This window comes from Mastomys coucha, unplaced genomic scaffold, assembly GCF_008632895.1.
Source record: "Mastomys coucha isolate ucsf_1 unplaced genomic scaffold, UCSF_Mcou_1 pScaffold13, whole genome shotgun sequence".
Taxonomy (NCBI): domain Eukaryota; kingdom Metazoa; phylum Chordata; class Mammalia; order Rodentia; family Muridae; genus Mastomys; species Mastomys coucha.
The window spans coordinates 10,970,194-10,990,135 of NW_022196895.1; the positions used below are offsets into that span (position 1 = coordinate 10,970,194).

Consider the following 19,942-nt stretch of genomic DNA (forward strand, 5'->3'; position numbering starts at 1 on the left):
GGCTGCCAGCTTTTAACTCCTGCTCAGGGGTTTAAAGAGGTTGTCTAGAGATTCCTGCAGCCATGCCCTTCTTTAGAATCAATTTTAAAAAGCAAAAACATGAAAACCTCATTGTAGCAAAAATACTATCTAGGGGATCACACTTTCCAAATGGGTAACTGTGCTTTTCTTTGAGCATGTGGGAGACAATGTCCCCATTTGAGTTTGATACAGGGGGATGATTTGAGACTTTACTTAGGTGAGAACCTTTTGTTAACCAGAAAATTGTTCCCTTTGGCTCCCTGTTTTTGCATATAAGTAGGCTTTACTGTGTCTGGTTTTTTTTCCCCTTCTAAATGGTACTTATACATACACCTGATTGGCATTTTATTCATGTGGACAAACTGCTTCCATTATGTGAATGTGCAATAGCTGGAAGTCAATGGGAATCAAACAGCTAAAGCAATAAGCAATGCTTCAGAAATTGTAGGACTGATAATAACAACTTATGAGCTTACCAGACTTGAGACAACTTCCATGTGGACTGTGCACATTCAGCACCAGGCTCTCCATGTGGGAGTCTCTACTTCTGCTTCCTCAAATAAGATGAGCCTGTGATTCATTTCAGAGAAGCACCTAAAGTCTTCTCCTTGCCCTGTAACAACAGAAAACAAAGAAGTCCAATTGGCCACCGGCACACCCAATGCCTCCCAGGAGCTAAGCACTGCTAGGCACGAAGCTGTTCAGATAACCATTGACTCTAAAACACCTGTATGCAATATACAATACACTTACACCATTCACCTCTAGAGTGCTCAGAAGAGATGACAAAGGATTCAAGTCACAGAGATAGATAGATAATCCAGATTCACAGTATGGATACCTCATTACCTCACAAAACTCCTCCCGACATAGAAAGCTCTAGAAGTGTGAGGAAAAGTTACAGTGGGTATGGGGAACACTAACCAGTTTGTAAGAAATAAAATGATTACAACTATTAAAGATAGTGGAGCAAATTTGGTGTGTCTAATCAAAACTAATTCTTGCATTTCGTTGATAGTCACCATAAATTCAGATAAGTTAATTCAAATAAATTTTCATCTTTGTTCAAAAATTACAACAGTGATTGTATCCAAAAACCTCTGAGACATTTCTATTTCTCTCTACCCAACCACCAACCAACTGATTCCGCCATGGGTCTGTTTTCCCTGCCTGGCTGTCTTTGACAATGACCCTTGAATCTTACACAGGTCCAGAGTGTATACTCATGGAGTGCCTCTGAATATAAACAACTGTGCTTTCGTCAGTTAGTTACTTTCATGGATCTGTACTAGCTTGAAGCTTAATTTTCTTTGTGTATGTGCATTTCTTTTAATGGCGGCAGAATTCTCTATCAAGCACAGGTTGCTGGAGCATGAGGTGTAGAAATCTACTCTACTTGCACCATGTGGCTTCTATTGTACTAAACATTGTCAGTTAGTTAAAGGAGAGCGGATGAGGTTAAAAAACAAGATACTAAGAGGATTCATCACAGACTCAGGGAAGATGGGTTATTTCCAGACTGTCTTATGCACATGGAAACCTGATAAGGTGCCAAAAGTGACCACATTTTTTTTCATAATCTTGTTCAGGGGCAAAGAAATAAAAATGAAGCTCCCAAGACCAAATTAACAAAAGAATTAAGATTCTACTATTATGATTTTATTGTATTAAAGATTACACATGTAGGGCTTTAAGAGTCCAGAATATGGCATCAGATCTCCTAGAACTGGTGTTACACAGATGGTTGTCTGACACGGGTGGTAGGAACTGGACTCTAGTCCTCTTCTGGCAAGAGCTCTTAACCACTGAGCCGACTCTCCAACTCCACTATGAGTTTAGTGAAATTTACAAATTTTCCAGACTTGCATTTCCAAGACTTCATTGGCAATCTCAACTTCAAACTCAGTCCAGGATGGTGCCTGGTAAATAATTAACATTTAAGAAGTATTAACTCAGTCGAATATATATAACTCAGTGTAAGACCCTGAAACCAGAGAATGAGGCCTCCAACCAGAGTTTATCTCTAGTGCCCTAGAAAAAAACTAATTCTAAAGATATTATAAAGGAAAATGGGCTAAACTTGTACCCAGAGAGTCACCTTCATTCTGAACAGAGCCATATACAGTTCACCCATGAAATGTATTCAGACGCTATTCAGGGATAGACCAGAGGATTCTTCAAGAGAACATTAAGGCAGCACAGAGCAGCCAACAATACAGGGCAAGGCCAAGCTGCTGCTGTCCTCGTTAATAGAGCACCATAGTACAGTTGTGTTCGTTCACTTCTGTGTCGTCTAAGGTTGACTTAGAGAAGAAATGTGTTCCTTCACTCAGTCATCTAAAGTTGTCTTAGAGAAGAATAGCTATGACCAGGACCATGTGGCTCCCAGGCTCTAAAATATTTGCTATTTGCTCCTTGAAGAAAAATCCTTGTCTATCTTTTCTGTCCAGTACACCAACTCCTACATGCCTTAGTCTAAATACAGTGAAGAGAGTTTCTAAAAGAATATATTTTCTAAGTCCCAGCTGAAAGAAAAAGAATTTCCAGAGAGCAACCTGGGACGTGGGGTTCTTAGTAGCAACTGTAGGTAGCCCTTAGGCTTAGACAAGCTGAGGAAACTGTCCATGTTTCTAAGCTCCATTTTAACAGCCTTACAACTTTGGATTTCTGCCTTAGCACCTCCATCTCTAACTCTATTACTCTGAGTATCCCTGAGCTCCAGGCTTCCTCTTGTAGAACAGGAAAACAAATGAGCCTTCTACGTGGGGTTGTGGTGGCAGTTAAATGAGAAGCTCCTTCACATGGCATACAGTTGAGCGAGGGCTTTGTCATCATCGTATACGCCAACACTAGTATTCCATTCCCTTCTCTTCTTCCTCTTCCTCACTTAACTATGCCTCCCTCACGATTTATCTGCTTCAAGTTTTTTGGGGTTATTGTGCTTAGACATGGTAAATTGGTTTACCTTTACCTCATAATTCCTGAATTCTATATTTTTTTTTTAGCTTAAAAAAAATCTTCAGAAAGTAAATCTTTAAATGATTTACAACATATTTTATTTAAAGAGCACAAAGTACTGTACAAAGAAGTGAGTCTGATGGAAGAGATGGGCAGGGTAAGTGGACATACCCCAAAACCACATTTCATAGCATGTCCAGGAGCGAACGGACTCGCAATGGCTCACTCCCAGCCCAGTACCTGGCCTCAAGCTCCAGCACACCTTTCCAAATCTGTCTCCTCATCACTTATTTATGAGCTTCTCACAGATAGGATCCAGTAAACCTATCAGCCAGAACCCTTTTATGGGCCCACAAAAGACTCTCGGGCTCCTCTACTGTTCCCAGCCTGAATGTTGATGGGGTGAAGGGAGCCTTCATCACCTGCCCAGGGAACCCCAGAATGACTCTGCTCAGGGTAACTCCCTTTCTCAGAACACTTCAGCCTCTTCTCAATCTACTCACATAAGCTCTAAAGTTCCCCACACCCTCTCATCTCTCTGCCCTCAATCCCCTGCACTGGATTCATTTATATCCCACCTCTTGGTATCTAGCCCAGCCAACGAAACCAGAGCACTGGGCTCAACAAAGGTTAGGAATTCATACTTGGTCGTAATGGCCATTACAAGAAGAAAATTGCACTGACAGACACAAATGACAGCCTTTACCATAGCCTCTTTTGGCCAAACACACTTAAGAAGCCAATTCCCATTCCAGGAAGGATATTCTAAGAGGGGATTGGAAAAAGCAGGTGGCCGCTTGGGGTGAGGCCATAATGTAGAAAGTGGATGGAGAGTTCTTCTTGCTTACACCGAGACAGCATCCTTTATATTCCAAAGCCCGTTTTACTGGGAAAGGGTTAGATGAACTTCAAGGGCCTGCCTCAAAACTTGAAGTCAGTGGAATAGATTAGTACTTCAGAGGAGTGAATCACCATTCTGTGCAAGGAAAAAAAAACTTGCCATTTTTGACACTGCACAATGCTGAAATATAACATTGGAAAAGTGTGTGATATGGTAGAGATCAAATCAGTCAAAGACTTTTTAAAGTGGCAATATATGTCCTGACAAACTGAAATAGGATGCCTTGCAGAGTATAGCCTAGTCAAAAGCCCAGCCTTTCAATCTGTTCTCTCTGGGCCTGGATTCTACTATGTCTACATATATACTATGGTATGTTTTGAATATGAATGTCCCTCACAGACGTGCCATTCAGGTGTAACGCCCCTGAACATTTCTGGATTGTGTTCTGAATGTTTCTGGATTGCCCAGATCTGCTCTTGGCCTTCTCTTTGTTCTCCTAAATCTCCTAACTGTTTATACTATCAGGACCAGAGACTGTGGGCAAGCTTTGCTTGTATGACTTTCTATTGTGAATATTCAAAGTATGTCAAGTTAAATGTCAAAAAATATCAAAGTATTCAAAGAATCAATCAGGTTAACAGGTACCTTGGTCAAAGCATTCTCAAAATATCTTCACATTCAGCTCAGTGCTGACCATAGGCATGCTAAAGATTGGATTTATCCCTCCCATCTACTGCAAACTCGCATCCTTTGGTCCACTTCTTACCTCATCTCCCTCATTCCCACCTCCAGAAAGTACTGTTCTACTCTGCTTCTATTTCTTCTAATTCTCATTTAGATTATGCATTAAAATAAAACTGCGGAGGTTTTTTTTTTTTAGGTTCAACTCCATTGTTACGAATGACATCATCTTTTGAAGGCTGGGTCATAAATATTTCACTGAGTGGATGGCTCTTATTTTATTGTAGCAACTCCTTTTTGTTTTGTTTGGAGCAAGGAGTTGCGCCCAAGAGCTTCTGCATACTGATTGTGTGCTTTGTCACCGAGAAGCCCTCAGCAGCTGGACATAATTTTTTTTATCTATTCATCCACTGACAGATGCATACATGACATCATACCATGGCCATTGTGAGGGACACTGTAGAGAACCTGGGAACCCAAATATCTCTAGGAAGTGCTGAGCTTATTTCCTTTAGGTGGATGCCCAGTAGAAAGATGTCTGAGACATGGAGCTGAGCTTTGAGAGTCCTTCACTGGTTGTCATTGTCCTACCTGTCTCACCTTTTCTCCAAATTTTAGTTCTGGATAGCCATGGGGACCTACTTTCATTGCTGGATAAGACCATGTCCTTGACATCCCCCTCTTACCCCACTTTGGAGTGCCTAGCACTGGACTCGCTTTCCTTGTGAGTCTCAACTGTTGGACTACATTTCCCAAGACCTTTGATTATGACTTCTTTTTCTGTGCCTCCTCAGTGTCTAGCATCATTTCTAATAGGCAGGAGGGGTCATTTTTTTTTAATAGGAAAGGAAATAAGCCATCAGAAAAAGCAGACTCTGGGTCCTATTAGCCTGATCCCTGAGTCTTTAGAAGCTGTCAGTGCTTTCTGTGTACTTGAAGCTTTTTCTGACATCATGTGCATATGGTGTATGTGCGTGTGTGTGCATGTGTGTGTTCATGTGTGTATGTGTGTGTGCATGTGTGTATGTGTGTGCATGTGTGCATGTGCATGTGTGTGCATGTGTGTGCATGTGTGTGCATGTGTGTGCATGTGTGTATGTGTGTGTGTGCATGTGTGTGTGTGCATGTGTGTGTGTGTGGTATTTACTTTAATGACAGAAGTACACCTTACCCCCTCAATGCAGAAGTCTCCCTTTGAACCCAGCAGCAACCTTCCTACTTCCATAAATACTCAGAATTCTCCCTGGCTCTATAGAGCTGAAATTATGCATGGTGTAGTGGTTTCCACCCCTCTTTTGTTTATATTTATTTGTTTGTCCTGTATTCATTACAGTCTAAGTCTCTAGCCATAAGCACCGACTTCCTTTGTAACTCACCCCAGTATACAAGCTATACATGCCTGACTGGCTGCCACACTAGTGAATAATGTTTGATCATTTTATTGAAATTCCTCTTTACCCATGGACTGATTTCTTTAGGGTTTAGTCTAACTTCTTTCAGCTCCTGGTCTGCAGGCCCGCGTTGATTTGCATTATGGCTGCATTAATGCTTTTGAATGCTATCCATGTGCTAGGTGCTGTTTAGAACTAAATAAAATGTCTTGCCCTAGTGATTTGTTTTCTTTCAACTTGGCAGATTTGTGACCCCTGTGTTTCTAGGAGCTGAAATTGTCAAGACTCTTTTAATGCACCTCTTTGTTCGGGCAATAGCACGCCTGGTGGCTTTGAGAATAGCTGTCGTTTTGAGAATAGCATTTGTAGACACAACTGCTGTTGAAAAGGGAAACTATACATGGACTATTTCACTGGGAACAGGCAGCAGAAAAGGCTGCTATTGTTCTTCATTAAAAGAAGTAAATGAGGCCTCATGCACTAACTTCATCCTGAACATGATGCTGCATTTTGCTCTAAATCTGTATCTATATCGACCATCTCGAGTCGTTCGCATTCCAATTAGTGTTTGTGAGCAATCCCCTCCCCCACCCCTAGGCAGCCAGGAGAGAAAGATCTGGCCCCCATTTCCATGGACTTCCAAGATGGCTTTGAGCAAGCAGCGCTAGCCACAGCATGAAACTCCTCCAGTCCTTGTTACACTCTAGAGAATCGTAAGCTCAGGCAATCTCAGCACCATAAAAGCCACAGACAGCTACATTCCAACAGAACCACTGGGCTTACGGTACTTCCTTGCAACTTGGAGTTGTGCCACTACAGTTTAGCACGAGTTGGAGACAGATAGGGCGCATTTGTCCCTCTCCCGGTTGTGAAATGGGGCTCCTCCAAGCATGTCTGTGCAGCACTGAGGGCTCAAAAACTAGGCGTTTTCCACTTGGGCGGCACTGAATCTTCTGGCTCAAGTGAATGTGCCAAGTCCCTCTCCACACAACACATTAAAAGGCGAAATGCATCTGTCTGGCTCCCTTTCTAGAACAAATGTACATACGCTAGAAACGTCTTGAGAAGTTCACTCCAAATTCAGATGACCAGCACGAGACAAAAACACAACACAGAATAAGTACGGGCTGACGGAACCACCGGCATGCATCCAAGTGCTCCTAAAAATGTCCTGGGTGATGAGTGTCACCCCAAGCCACAAGAAAGTCACCAGTTTCAAAGCCACATGCAAACAGGCTCAAAGAAATAGCCACGATAGAGTTAGGAAGAATGTTTAAGGTTAGTAGATTGATGAAAGATAAACTCCCAAAGAGGTTAAGAAAACCAAATGAAAATGAGTAAAGAAGAGACATAAATCAGAAGGTCTTCTGATGTTAAAAACAAATCAGCAAATCTTCACAACTTTGCCACATTGATTAGCAAAATTGCCTCAAATCATCCCAGTTTGCATTAATTGATCACTAGAAGAAATAATTTTTTTCGAAGTACCAATCTTACTTCTAAATTACTTCCCAATTTTCTCTTCTTCAAAGTATTTTATTAATGCTTATCCCTTCCAAGTATCTCCTTATCAATATGTTTGGTAACAACATATAGGGAAGGTTGCAGTATTTACTATGACTGGAAAATCTCTACCTCATGGCTTAGTTGTAAGTTTTTAAAAGTACAATCTCATTACCTCCTTTTAATATAAATATATATGCAATACACATTGAATAAAATTTATATATAATAGCTGATGCTGATAATTTTGCAGATTTATTATAAACTGAGAACACAGGCTCCAAAGCCTATGGTATCAGAGAAATTAGACATGAAAGGCTGGAGAGAATGTACATGGTAGCAAGATAGGACTATAGTCAGCATGCAGGCCTGCCCTGTGCAAGATAGGACCGCAGTCAGCATGCAGGCCTGCCCTGTGCAAGATAGGACCGTAGTCAGCATGCAGGGCCTGCCCTGTGCAAGGTAGGACCGCAGTCAGCATGCAGGGCTTGACCTGTGTCTTCCATTCGATGCATTGCTGTAGGACACAACAAAAGCCACTGAGTTAGGCTAAGTTCAGTGTCTGTAAAAGCCACTGGGGCAGCTGGACACGGAGCTGACTCAGTGCCTAATAAAGAAGAGTGTGAAAGTCGCGGTCCTGTCAGCCTAATCTTGGATTTTCCTTCTTAGTTTCTGAGCAAACATTGACCACGGAAGTTCACCAATATCCTCGATGTGTTCAAGGCTGGGTCATAGTCTCAATCCTATTTTATGCATTGTGTTATTTATAATATACTCCAAACTCTACTGATCCAGAAGACAGTCTGCTTTTGACTACTAGTAGATGCCAGTATCTATCAGGAGATACTATTCTACTATTAGTATTAATGTTATCTAGTAAGAGCTAGAATGACAACGAACAGCAAACAAGTAACGATTGGCTGGGGAGACGACACTAAAAAGTGGTTCCAGCATGCGCGCAGCACATATATGCACATACTCCGACAAGTGCACACGTCCATGCGGCAAAAAGAAGGGAGAAGTAAGATAAAAAGGAGGTTGGGGAGAGAAGCAGATAAGAATAAGGAGTATGGAGGAAGAAGTCTGGGCTACGTGTGGGTGGAGCGCTCCGGAAAGCGCGTGCGGGGTCCAGAGAGCCCAAGGGGCAGGGACCTGGTGGTGTGCAGGGCAGTAGCATCCACTCGGGCTGCATCGCCATGGGGGCACAACATGCCAACCTTTGTGCTCATCCGGCCGCTGTTGGACCCAGCCAAGGTACGAGTCTCGTGGACGCGATCCTGGAGGACCCTGACAGTGTGCCCATCGACGTCCTATGGATTGAAGGGGCCCAGGGTGGTGACTGCTACTACTCCTTTGGGGGTTGCCACCGCTACCCAGCCTACCAGCAGCTACAGAGAGAGATCATTCCTCCCAAGCTCATGAGGTTCACCCGTTCAGACCTGAGGTGGTACCTGGGGAGCATGCACACCAGACTTGTGGTGGCAACTTCCTGAATCCCCTCCCACGGCCCCCTCCACATCAGCACCACTTTCCCGGCCTCAGAAGACGCTTGCAGCCTGCCACAGGCAGAAGCTGTAGAAGGGATATGTTCTCAGAAGTCTGTTTTCACTTGGATTTTTTTATAGACAAAAATAGCTGGAATTTAATAAAGCCACACACATTGTTTGGAATAAACAATAAGCAGCACACACATTTTTACCACCTAGTTATTTTGCTATAGGTTTACTATTAGGCATGGTGATAGCAAGTAGAGAGATGCTGCAGGGGCCCCGCCCCATAACACCTTGCCACGGTGTGAAGGCATGATACACTTTGATATTTCCGTAAGAGGTATTTATTTGTGTGTGGTGGCAGCTGCAGAGACCGAGAAAGGGAAGCCGTGCCCACTGGCTCTTCTTTGAGGACAGGGAACTTAAATTGTCAGATTGCTTAACTGAGCACTCTGAGTCCACCTGAAGTGAGGAACAGACTTCAGATATAATCTCCAAAGCTCAGGCTGCTAAACAAAAGCAGTGAATGAATGCCCACTTCAAGTTGGCACTCGGAGGCCCAGGGTTGAGAGTTTGCAAATCTGCTTTAAATTCTCTAAAGAAAAAAAAATCCTTTCAAAAATATAGTTACAGCGCACTAATTAACGTGTTCCAACGTCCTTCCACTTCAGTCACCTCGAGAGTCTGAAATTGTGTGCCACTTAGCCTGGCTTGGCAGTCCTCGTCCCTCAGAATGGAGCCCCGGTGGTCTTTCTGACAAGCTAAAACAGAGACATACTTCTGCAGACATGAAAGGGTCCCTTCTGTGAACTGCGTTGAACACTTGGTGTTTTATTAAATGCTCTGAAATATTTTTTTCCTCTACATATCTCTTCTTTCCCAGCCACGGTCAATCTCTTTTTTAAAAAAAAAAAAAATCAAGGCCACTTTCCAGAGTCATTACCCATCACAAATTCTATAATTTTAAATGAGGTTTTTTTTTTTTTTGCTGTAATTCAAAAGATAACTCATTCCTATTTCCAACATTTAATGTATTTTTCTCTTCTTTTTTTCCCTGAAAGCAATATACGTGTGTAATTAATAAACAATTTAGTGTGTTGAGGAACCTAGGATGTTGGCAAATGTTCTGGGGATATGAAATCTCAAGAAAAGCAGCACATTATAAGAAATACTAAGTAATTACTTATGTAAGCTTTCTTTTTAAATTCTAAGAACATTAACTACTAATTACCTACTAATTACCAGTACTTCAGCAGGTGTTTGCACTTAACTGTAGGCTAAAGCCCCTGTGAAAAACAAGCGCCTCAGAGCCTCTCTCTAGAGCACAGCCAGTCCCGCTGGACCAGAAGCACACCACGGGCTCCGCAGCGCTGGTCACAAGCCAATGCCTGCACCATTTGGCTGCCTCAGGTGACAAAGCCAAGCCGGGTCTGTCTGTTTCCCTTTGTCTTCTCTCCCAACGCTGCCATTATCGAGGAGTGAGGACAGAATCGCATGGCAGCTTCCAGGTATCCGGGGTTACACACAGTCTATGATGAAGAGGCCTTCATTAGGGAAGACATCCGTCTCACTTCCGGTGAAGCTGTCCTGTGTGGCCGCCTGGCTGGAGCAGTCTTGCCTCCTCCTAGTGTTTCCTCTGGAAAGGAGTGTGTGCGCTTAGTTCCCCGTGTTTACCTAGCTTTGAAAATGATCTTGAGCAACCCTTCCAGCTGCAAAAGGGATTCTTCGACACTACCCGTCTCAGAGCTCTAGAAATTAAAGCCTTCCATATTTACTAAGATCTGGGAGGGTCAGGTCCCTGTGTCCAGAGTGCCAGCTCTCGGCCCCAGAAGTGAGCATTGTGTGACTTTCCAGAATCAAGAGATAGGTTTTTTCCATTCTGTGTTTCCTTTGCGTTTTTTTTTCTTTCTTTACCCTTTCTTTTACGTGTTGTTTTCCTTGGGTTTGTTGTTTAGCCCTCTGAGACAGACACTTTCTGTGCAGTCAAGCCTGGACTCAAACTGGAGGTTTTTTTGCTCCTGCCTGCCCAGTTCTGGAGTTACAGTTATACACCCCCAGCCTATATGCCCACACCTGAATAACAGCTACTCCTTCAGGACACTTCAATCATGCCTATGCCGTTCCTCACTTAGACTGAAACGGGAGGCAGGATGCACCGCACAATCTCAGCTGAAATCCACCAGAAGGTGTTCAGCTCTGCCAGGCCCATCTTCCAGAGCACTCCCTGTCTCACGCTTCAGTTTCCTGTGGCTACCATAAGGAATTACCATGACTCGTGGCTTACAGCAACAGAGATTCATCCTCTCACAGTTTATAGAGATCAGAATTCTGAAATCAGGGTGTCAATAGGATTCTGGGGAAGAGTGTGTCTTCCACCAGCTCCTGAGAAGTGCTTGGCTTGTGCCTGCATTTGTACCGCCTTTTTCCAACTTCTATCAAATATTTCATTATGCCTTTTAAAAGAGACTCGTCATCAGATTCAGCATCCACCCAGATAATCTAGGGTGCTCTACAGTTTCAGATCCTTAAGTTAATTACATATGCAAAGAAATTGCTTCCAATGAGGATCGTATTAGCAGATTTCAAGGATTTAGATATGGACATTTCTATGGGGCCATCACCACTAAACTACTGTCTCTGTAAGTGATCTTTAATGTGTTCATTTATTCAGGTTAGTCGAACCCTATGGCTGTTCCAGCCATCTTTTCAGATGAGGGAGATTGTTTTTATCAAGATCAACTAAGCCCCTATTCTCACATAGTTTATCTATGATTTCCCAACCAACTTCATCTATTGTATCTACTACCCAGTTTAGATATACACCTATCCTTGGAGTCTATGACCCAGTACAGGCATTCTAAACACATAACTCTCAGAAAATCTAGTTATGTTTGCAGGATGGGGAAACAAGGGATGCCCATGAAAAGCTTCAAGCTTTCAGAAGAACAAGAGAGAACCACACAGATGTGTAAATTTTATAAAGTCATTGTGTATTGTAATTGAAAGGACAAGAGAGTGAAGAATCCAGTGCTGATGAAGAGACGGGTATTAGTGCACTGTGTAACAGCCCTGACTGTGTCAGCCGGGTGGCTTTTACATATCACCGCTGTCACTCTCTATTGCATGTCAACTGACTAATTGCAGAAGTTCATTACAACTAAATATGGGTTCACAGCTTTTGTTTTCCAACCATTCAAGTGTTCTTGTTATTAAGAACTATGACCTAATCTTATGTTCCACAGTCCTGGGTGCTCTGAAATGAGGAAGAAATGAACCAACTCAGGTCAGTGTTAGGAGAAATGGAGACAACAGCATCTGAAGACAACTGTTAGGTATTGTGATTGTGTATAACCACAGGCATTAGTCAGAAAGTAGGCAAACCAAAGAGTGGGACATGGTGCCTGATCATGGCCAGGGAAAAGGGGGAAGGCAGATTGAACTGCAGTGTGTCTCTAATGGAGAACTATTTCCCAGTTAAAGGAAGAAAACATAAATTAGTCATCTGTTGCACATCTGAGGCCAGCCCCATCTGCTCATTATAGGCCTATGGTCTGCTGGGTCTCGGTGAGGGAAGAGAGTGGCTCTTGGTCTGCTGATGGTGTTCGTGGGTTGGAAGGATTTGGCAGAGGTTGTTTTTAAGCCTAGAGGCCCGACTAGAGTGCAGTTCACTTACAGGTATAATGGACAGGATCGTGTTTGATGAAACCAAAGTTGGTTTCATATGGAAAAGCAAATGGCATCTTTCTGCTGCTGTGTCTATGTGAGTACAGGCTTTAAAGGAACCACAGTCGGGACAGTGGGTTCCAGAACCGAGCCATTGGCACCTGGGTCTCAGCACAGTTACAGCAGCCCTCTGAAGTTCACAGGACTCTACAAACTACAACACAGGAGGCACAGATCAAGCAGCTGCTCCCTCCTCCTCAAAGGGATGGCATGGATTCTGTCACAGGACATACAGCAGACTGAGATAGGGCCTTGCTATGTAATCCAAGCTGGTGGTAAATTCACAGCAATCCTCTTGCTTTAGGCTCTAGCATCCTGGGATTTATAGACATGTACCATCACACCAAGTTGTTGACCTTCGTTTACTGGCATGATCAATTTTGTACCAGGTATGTGGCATAGTATTTTGGTTATTAGTAATCCTTAGGAACATTTTTATAAATTGCCAGTGGGGGGAGTCAACATTTGTGGGAAAAAAAAAAGCAAAAGCAACAATACTTTGGGAAGCTGTGTAGGTGTTTAGAGCTGGCAAGCGCAAGTCCCAGTTATGGAGGAAAATGCCACTTACCCTCCACCGTCTTTACAAATGCAAGAACCCCAGGATCAGGAAGGGGAAGGAGGCATGTTTTTTCCTTAGCAGATTTTGATTGTTTGTTAAGAAAATACTTATTGTGTGCTTTTCCACAGTTAATCAAGCCATCTTGTTCCAATCAAAACATATTTACGTGTCAATTCTAGGGGAGGCACCAAACCCAGGTGCAGCCCTGATCTCCGGTCACAAGTGACATGTTGTTCAATGTCTCTCACAGTCAAAGCCCCCAATGCACCAGCTCTCCCTCCATTCCCTTTCCAGGACTGTGTTAACCAAATGACCAGCACTTTTAAAATCAGGGTAATTGACCTAAGTGAGATGAAGTCTGCATCTCTCTGAACATCGATCTTCCTTAGGCTGAAATCTTCAAAGAAGCAGTGAAGCTAGATGCCAGGTTCCCCTCAAAACAGGGCCAGCTGGCTCAACTGCTGCACTTCTCAGTCTGGGGTCATTTGTAGATGACCCTGTCTGGCCCGGATGAACACCAGAAGTTAGTCCTCATAGAGCTTTGTAGCCTCAAAGATTCCCTGTTCAGAGACTGCTGTCAGGGTGTTCCTCTGTTTCCCTCCCCAAATGTGGATCTCGGCCTGTTTAATCCTGCAAAGAGCCCAACGAAATGCCCCTGCCTTCATCTACCTAGTTTACGCCAGTGCCATCAGGAGCCACTCACCCACAAATCCTGCTTTCTACATAACGTCTTATTTGGAAACTCAGTGTGTTGAGACGACTGGGAGCCCCTTTGCCTATATCTGTGCTGAGGGCAAGCACACCCCACTTTCTCAAGACCACCAAACCACTTCAAATGACCCTCCGGAAGACCTCAAGGTCAAAAGCTCTGGCTTACGTCTCCGTGTGTATTTTCATACAGTGTTTCACACTAGTTCTCCATTATTTTGTGTATCATCTTGTTATCCTGGGTACATTATTATTAAAGAACCATATCTAATGCTTATATTCTACAGTGCGTGTTGGAGCATCATTTGAAGTGGAAGTTGACTGGTTTACTCCCTGCTATATTTTGGGATAGCCATGACTCCTAAGAAATGAGAACTGTATGTGTGCTTCCCAGCACAGGTGACAATGAACCTGGAGGATGTAGCGTTCTTGCTTCTAAAGCCTCAGCATCAGCTCACTCACTCACAGTGTGGCTGGTGTGCCTACCCCAGATCCCAGGCAGTGTGACTGGTGTGCCTACCCCAGATCCCAGGCAGTGTGGCTGGTGTGCCTACCCCAGATCCCAGGCAGTGTGGCTGGTGTGCCTACCCCAGATCCCAGGCAGTGTGGCTGGTGTGCCTACCCCAGATCCCAGGCAGTGTGGCTGGTGTGCCTACCCCAGATCCCAGGCAGTGTGGCTGGTGTGTCTACCCCAGATCCCAGGCAGTGTGGCTGGTGTGCCTACCCCAGATCCCAGGCAGTGTGGCTGGTGTGTCTACCCCAGATCTTAGGCATTGTGGCTGGTGTGCCTACCCCAGATCCCAGGCAGTGTGACTGGTGTGCCTACCCCAGATCCCAGGCAGTGTGACTGGTGTGCCTACCCCAGATCCCAGGCAGTGTGGTTGGTGTGCCTACCCCAGATCCCAGGCAGTGTGACTGGTGTGTCTACCTCTGATCCTAGACATTGAGGCTGGTGTGCCTGCCCTTGATCCCAGGCAGTATAAACAGTGATGGTGAACACTGGAAAATGAATCATCCCTTTTGTTGGCAAAGTTTGCTGTCCTGATATGGCTGCTGCATCTACTGATTGTGCCATTTGTAAAGATAGCTGAGGCAGGAGGATGGCCAGGAGGCTAGCCTGAGCTACATAGCAAGACCATGTCTAAAAAGGAAGCTTCCTTTTGACTCTTCCAGAGTAAAGGGGAAAATCATCTCATTCTTTCAAACCTGTTTCAGGACAGTGTCACACTCATTTGAGAATGTCCCAGATTCTCTCACCACTGCTCCACACCCCCCCCCCCCAGCTTCTGATGGTGGACCATAGATGGCAAAGCTATTTTGCATTCTGTCATTCATGAAGTCATGATTGCCAATAGATCCATGTTCCATTGTGTCATCAATCTTCACAAATAAAAGGTTCTATGGCACCCAGAATAACAACTTCTCCAAGACACCCCAGAATCTGTAAACTCACTAATGATGATGCCTAGCTCAACAGACTTTGCAGATGGAGTTAAGGGTACAGATATGAAGATAGAAAATTCCTCCTTGTTTTCCTGGGTGTTAATCACACAGGCCATTAGAAGTAGCAGAAGGCTGAAGATAGAGCCAGGGAAAGAGTAGGGTGCAGGGAGAAACCACCCAAAATGTGAGGCTCACTTTAACACATTATGTCTGGCCTTGAGGGTGGATAAAAGAAGCCATGAGCTAAGGAATGGAGGTGGGGTTCTCTAGAGGTTGAGAATGTCTATCCAGGGATAGCCAGTGAAAACGGGAGGGTTCTTTTCTTAAAACCACACAGAATCAAATTCTCCTCCAAACCCAAATGAATGAAGACATAGCTCATCCCCTCAATCACCTATCAGGAATGCAGAACTGCTGAACCGCTGCTCTCAGCTATCATGAAGAACTCCTGCACTGGACTGAGGTGGACAGGGCTGTCTGGCAAGGGTCTTCTGTTGTCTGAAGCTGCTAAGTGTATTGCAATTTGTTAGTCACAGCAGAAAACCAGTATAAAAGCCAAGCTTCCCATCGGGCTAGCTTCAGTAGCAGGCTATCACAGAAGTTCTGAGGCTCATTCCTATTGACACTGACAGTTGGCCTACATGGGACCTGGAGGTCATGTTCCTCGATTCCTGTGGACTTCTGATTCCATAGCTGCTCACAGTCCTAACAGCATCTACCACTTACCTGGACTACATGTGAACTAGATCAAGCCTATGGAAACACCCTACCAAGATGCTAGGCTACAACAGAAGCTGGATCAACGCATTTGCAGAAAGAAAATAAAACTTGAAAGCCCTTTGCTAATAAAAACACTTTACAGAGCCAACAGAATGTTTCAGGTCCATCTCTGGGGAGTCTTCCTTATGTCCCTGTCTCAATGGTGGCTCTGTTGGCTTTGTTGTGATAATCTGCCCAAGAAAGACAGAACATGGTTCGTCTTGGCTCACAGTTTCAGAGGTTTCAGTGAACAGCGGCAAGGCAGAACATCAGCATAGAAGCAAATAGTGGAGCTAGAAGGAAAGCCAGTGGAAGAGGTGGAGTCACAATACCCACTCCAAGGACAAGGCCCCTAATGACCTGCTTTCTCTAGCTACAAATTGAAGCACCCCCATCACACCATTGGTTAGGACAAAGCCTTCAACACATAAGCTTTGGGGAGCAGTCCAGATCCAAAACTCGCAGCTGCTCTTACTTAAGTAGAGCAGGTTCTCTGGACCACACCCTAAGTGCCATTAACTTGGGTAATGCCCTTGGCTGAGTCTATCAGTTCTGGCTACAGATTAACCATGTCAGCTGCTAAACCACTCTCAGCCAGTTGCAGGATTTGCACTATTTGGCAATGCTGTGGGGCTATGGCCTGGTGGCTCCCAGGCTCTCAGATTCCCTTCCTCACCATCCACACCTAGGCTCCTGTCAGAAGAGTCCATGTTGGGTGGTTCTAACTGGCATGCTCCTGAAGAGACCATGACACAGGCTATCAGGCCAGGAAGATGCCACCGTTTAAAGCATCATGGCACTTTCTGGAGTTTACCGCCTGCCACAGTGCCCATTCTTTAAACAACCCTGTTTTGGTTTAACATGAAATGTTCACTTCTCAGTGTTGCTAAATACGCAGTGTCTGGAACAGTAGATCGCCTCCTTTTGAAACCCCAAGATGAGAAATGTATTCAGTTTGATATTCACTAAGGGATTAATTGCCCATGACCTTCAAGGTGTTATAAACACATGCACCACTCTGGCAATCTCCACGCATGGAAAGAAACCACTTTCCATTAGAAAAGGCAGTCATTGGGTATTGTCCAGTGAACAGTCCCTGTCTTTGCCTGAAAGTTCTTGGTTTCCTAGAGAATGGAGCCCTTCAAAACAGAGCAAGCTTAGGGCTCAGAGTTGAGATCAGCAGTTTCCATTTGAGTCTTGTGACTGAACCTCAGGATAGCTCCATCTCCTTATTAAATACACACCATGGTTTCTCCAACCATATTTTTGCCATGAGGTGTGTTGAGAGTGGAACAAAAATTGCCCTGGAAATTATAAGGTTCTGAAAGTCTGAGGGCCCAGTGGGAGCCATCGGATGGTTAAAGCTGGGAAAAAAAAATCCCAACTCAGCATTAACTCTTCCTGCCTTCCTCCAAAGCAAGCAGGGAACACCTTTATTCATTCACTTAGCAATGTGTGCTCCCGTCACATTGCTTCCACTCTCCATGTCACCTCTCCCTCCTTCACCTCCATTTTTTAACTAGAAACATTGTAAGATGCTCAGATGTGGCCAGGCCCCTGCAGGGTACATGCATATGCATGAGGTAGAGCTCTTGCCCCTTGGAGATACTGATGTCACAACTCTGGGGAAATGGCTAAGTAACCATGACAACATGGCTCGATGTTGCATCCTGCTTGAAGGGCTCTGGGATGGCCAGCCCTCTATGCAAGCAAGACAGAGACATTCCCTCAGCAAAGAGTGCTGAGTGTCCAGGTGATGGCAACCAGCCAGAAGTGACAGAGGGCCGTCCTCGCTTCCTTCCATCTGGCTCTCTTTGCCTGCTCTGGTGAGTGGTGAGCAGCCTGTGATTTATCAGGCTGAGCATCTCACTCGGGAGCAATGGAAGACTCTGGGACAGCAAGGGAAGCCGGGAAATATGGTCGTTCATCCTGAAGGCTGAGGTCAGAGATTTGATCTTTGTCAATTTCTTTCTCATCTTAACCAGGTGCCACTGACCCAAGGGTAGCTATTCAGGGTGATTTTCGTATTTTCAAGTCATTATCTTCACCTAGCAAATTCTGCAATGTGGGAAAAGGAGGAAAAAACGACAAGTTCCAGATTAAAAAGCAACCAACATATTGCTAGCTTTGGGATGGGTGTCTCTCTCAAATGACCTACCAATGACAATAATTTAGTCACTGTGTTACTTCCAAGGCGAATTTTCTCAGAGAGCCCCCATCACCACTACATTTTCTAGATTTTTTTTTTAAAGCATAAGTACGTGTTCAGAGCCTCCACTCTGGACTGCTGAGGTCTGAGAACTGTTTTATTCCATTTTCTCAGCCCCTTCCACTACCCAAAAGTAATAATGTATGACTACGCAGCGTGTGTACATTGCACCCGTTAATTTCAGAAACATTTCCACTATTAAAAAATAATAATTTAATGGGGACCTGGTATATGTATGCTGCCCTATTGTTCAGGGCTGTAATTTGAATAGCATTTTTAAAAAAAGGAACAAAGCCCCCTCATTAACAGGATGTATGTGGAGAGCTTTATTCAACATGCCATGCCCGGACAATACTTGAGTGTGTGGAAGAAGAAAAAAAAAAAAGCTGAACATTCAGCAATAACAATAAACAATGAAGGGAATGGGCAATTGCTTACAGAGCAGAGGATACAGGCTTAACAACATACACGTTGGGGGTCAGGGGGCTTTGTGAGACCCCTGCAGCCTCAAAGCTCAGTCCTGATGATATCACACTTTAGTCTACCTTTCCTCCTTAGAACCAGACACCAGAGCCAATAAGTTCAAAGTTACAGGAACTGGTGGTCCTGGGTGGTCCCATGAACTCTCTAGGCAGGGAGCCCCGGTGTGAGTCTTCCTTGCCCTCTAAAGAGTGTCCCCTCTGCCTTTACTGCATTAACACTCCTGTCTTCATCACCTGCCACATGGCCATCTGATGCCGGCAGCTCATCAACTGCCCAGGATGGAGAGGCTCTGACTCCTGCCACCTGCCAAGAGGGTATCTTTGCACTCCATGTTCTCCAATATCAATTGAGCCATTTCCACTACCTTGTAGAAATAGAAACTTAAATAAACCCACAACTATAGTTCACAAATGTAACAAAGTCTTAGTTGCTAAGAGGCCAAATGCTACAAGGGTCAATAGATCTCCCCTGGACAAATGTGCCAGATTGTGTTCCACAGTGTTAACACAGTGTAACCGTTCCCTATTCTGGAAAAGAAGAAGAGGAAATAACTTGGTTGTCCAGGACATTTTTGTTTCAAACCCGAGGCCACTGTAGCAGCTGTGTGTGAGCAGTACATATTCAAAATTAGCCAAATGATAAGCTGGGCAACCATTTATCACCTCCTCTCTTGGGAGACCTCAAAAAAGATGGCTTCTCTAATGCAGTTGCTGCCACTGATACATCTGCAACCTGAACCACCTGCGCACCGATTGCCAGCCTAGTCAAGGGGCTTCAGTTCAGGACAGGACACTTATCTCTTGACCTAAATGCCTACCTATAAGGAATTCCATGTGAGCTGTAGTCATCGGAGTCTTAACTGCAGTAAAAGTTGGTTCTCACTGACCACATTGGGACCACATGTGATCACATGATCACAGAAATCATAGTTTTACCTATACTACTAGGTAGCTCACAGGCACAGGTGGGTAGGAATGCAACAGGAGACACTGAAAGCTCACTTGCAGGAGACACATCTCAAACTAGGTAGTCTCCCCGGCTGTCACGAGCATGACCTCTCGAATCTACACTGATTCCTCCTCTGCAAGGCAAGGCGAGTTTACAGCACGTACTCCTGTACCCAAAAGTCAAACACGTCACCTGGCCCGTCTCATTATGCTCTTTGTCATGGTT

General features: G+C 44.4%; 1 pseudogene; it reads left to right on the forward strand.

Moving 5' to 3' along the window:
• Positions 1-8,888, forward strand: part of LOC116087795 — a 50,590-nt pseudogene extending 41,702 nt beyond the window's left edge.
• Positions 8,889-19,942: the final 11,054 nt, after the last annotated feature.